Raw genomic sequence first — 3,055 nt, forward strand, 5'->3', positions numbered from 1 at the left:
GTACTGAATGACAGGCTATTGGGATCACATAATTAATCATGAGAGCACTATTTTAAGCAGCTTATCCAACTTGGAGAATCCAATAAGCACTTTTCCGTACTATGCACAAAAAGCAATGCATCGATGCATATTTGTGGGTCATTCCAGACCTATTGCTTGCGGTGACCTTACCTAATTTTGGTAGCTAGCTGTGACGGGTCTCCTCTTTCTGATATCCTTTCCATCTTAGTACTGCTTTCATAATTATGTGGCCTTTGTCAACAGAAGAGGACAGCTGCTTCAACTCTTCACCGTTCAATTTTCTTTTCGTACTGCATACTATCAGCCATGGTAGACTATGTCGTGCATGCACATGGATCTTGACCGTTCATGCTTATGAGCTATGAGTCTTACACTTCCGTCGACTTAAAAGTATGTTGACATGCCTATACATAATTTCATGTACAAGTCAACTCAATTTAAAATACGCAAGTTTGAAAATCGCATAGGATGCTTTGACAAAAGAGGCTAGTGTGTAATTGAACTTTTGCCTAGTGAAAAGCAATAGATCAGTCTAGAATTTGCGGTTTCATACAGAGTATTGTCTCCTTTGTCAAAGCAGTGGTTGCTGCGGTGTCCAATTCAAAGGCAAAAAGTAATCAGTGTTGGGGGTAAACATGGTTCGTCCAAAACAAGCAACCATGCAAACAATTCCTACTCAGTAAGAGTTAGTTAAGAATACTCACCTCTGTACTTATGATTTCAACTTAGATTACTCTATTTGTCAAAACTTCTGAATATGTATCTTACATTTGAACTGAGTTCTTTCTGATTAAATAATCTTTTTTCAGTTGTTCGGAGCCAATTAGAAGATAGATCCAATTGAACTTCACGCTCCACACTTTTGATAATTCAATCAATCTTTCTTGAGCAAGATATCTCGATCGAGTTAAAATACTCACCTTTGTACTCATGATTTCAGGTTTGATTTCTCTCTCTCTCATTATCGCTTGCATAAAAAAGATGCAGTCAACCACAAATTATTATCTAAAGAAAAAGCCCATATAATTAGAGTTTGTATATGACTATAGATTTTGCCTGTTGAACATGGGATACATGGGAAGTGTTGATATGTTTGCTTGCATGGTGCAATAAATAATAAATAAAAGGAAAATTAATGAAAAAAGTTTGAAAACTTTGAGTTTTAACGATAAAGATAAAATAAATGATAAAGTAAATAGTACCAGGATTGATATTTTAGTGTAAAAATGTGATTTTTCGTTAACATAAATAGTACCGAAAACTTTTCGTTAAAATTCCCATAAATAAAACCGTCTCTATCATGAGAAATTAAGGATTGACCATACTAAAACTAAAGAAACCACATCACGATCCACAACTACGCTTATGTCGGTAAAAGTATATCCGTGCACGACTGAGGTATGGGTCCAATAATTGTTTATTTAGTAATGTTATTCATTTTTATATCATATTTTCATACATCTTAGGTGTCATTTAATGTGGATAGTCACATCATTTGAATTAATTAGTTTTTTAAATTTAATTCATTTTTTAATAAACTAATAATTAAGAAAAACTAATTAATTAAATGATGATTGTGGTATACAAGGAGTATTTTTCCTTTATTTCCTTGAGTTTTGCAAATTTTTCAAATAATATGGCTGTTCACATCAGATGCCACCTAAAGTGGTATAGAAATGTGGTATTAAAACATGGTATGAATAACATTACTCTTGTTTATTTGCATGCCCATTAAACTCATATTTTCCATATTCTTCTAGCCTTTGGGTGTTTCACATTATAATTTGAAGGGGTGTAATATCCACACACCCTTTTTTACTTCTCACACACCTTTCTAAATTTCGGCTGTTGGATCGAATGAATTGAAGAAGATCAACGGAAGTAAAAAAAAAAAAAATTACGTAAATGCGTGCAAATCCTTTGACAGAATACACATGTTTGATGACCTTAGTTTGGAATCACATTTGCTACAAAATTAGCATCTTGTAGAACATATTACCGAAACAACATGTAATTACTCTTACTCTTGTTTTGGGAATTAAAGTCTTTGTACGCGCCAAGATATAATCTACGTATTAATGTTGAGAATTAAACCCTTAAGCATTAACACTGTGATTATATATGCTACTAATTCACATTAATTCAGTCGTAAAAGCACACACATTGACATTACAAACTTACCAAAAGAGAAATAGGCACAATTACAACAGTGAATTGCACGGATGGAATAGTGGGAGTGGGCCCCCATGGTCCAGCTCAGTCAATGGAATGTCATTCTCGAGGATAAAGACTTGCGTGGCACAAGTAGTGGTGTTCTTTACATATAATACAAAAATATTTGTGTTATTTTTTCAAATGTTGTTAAATTATTGACATGAATAGCGACTATTGCGATGTACTTGTGCCACAGCCACATACACGTGATCATCTCCCTTGACTACATCGGCCGATTAATGATAGGCCAATAGTCCAGTGCTAATGTATCCAACATCATATTGTATCTAATTAGCAACATGCTAGTTCAGAAGGTGGGAATACTTTTTGGCTGAGTAGGTGAAAGTTTTATCCAAAAAGTCATAGTGATTTTTTTTTTTTTGGCAGATCTCAGTTGTAAAGTTTGACCTTCCTCGATAAGTTTTTCTTCAAATCATATCTATGCTGGATGTGTGTGTGTGTGTTTTTTTTTTTAACAAAAGATATTATTTACATTAAATGTGGATTTAGGCTTATAATATGCTTGCAATAATGTGGTTCAAATTCGTCTTAGCAAGAATTGAATATAAAACTTTTTGTTTACATGTGAAGAAAATATAAATGTCACTAGAATGTAATACTAACTCACCAAGCTAAAGCTACCGACCAAAATTTGTAAATTTGACACACGTCCCCCCTTTCTTTCATCTTGTGGCTGGTGGGAAATGAGTTTCGTTTACTAATTGCTTCAAAAAACAATTGGACGAAGCTAACGATAAAGTGTTTTATTAGTACCAACAATTAAGTTCAAGAGATGTCAGATAAGTACATTATTTTAAGT

This window comes from the organism of the source record quoted next, unplaced genomic scaffold (assembly GCF_019419815.1).
Source record: "Pyrus x bretschneideri cultivar Hongxiangsu unplaced genomic scaffold, Pyrus_bretschneideri_v1 Contig22, whole genome shotgun sequence".
NCBI lineage: Eukaryota > Viridiplantae > Streptophyta > Magnoliopsida > Rosales > Rosaceae > Pyrus > Pyrus x bretschneideri.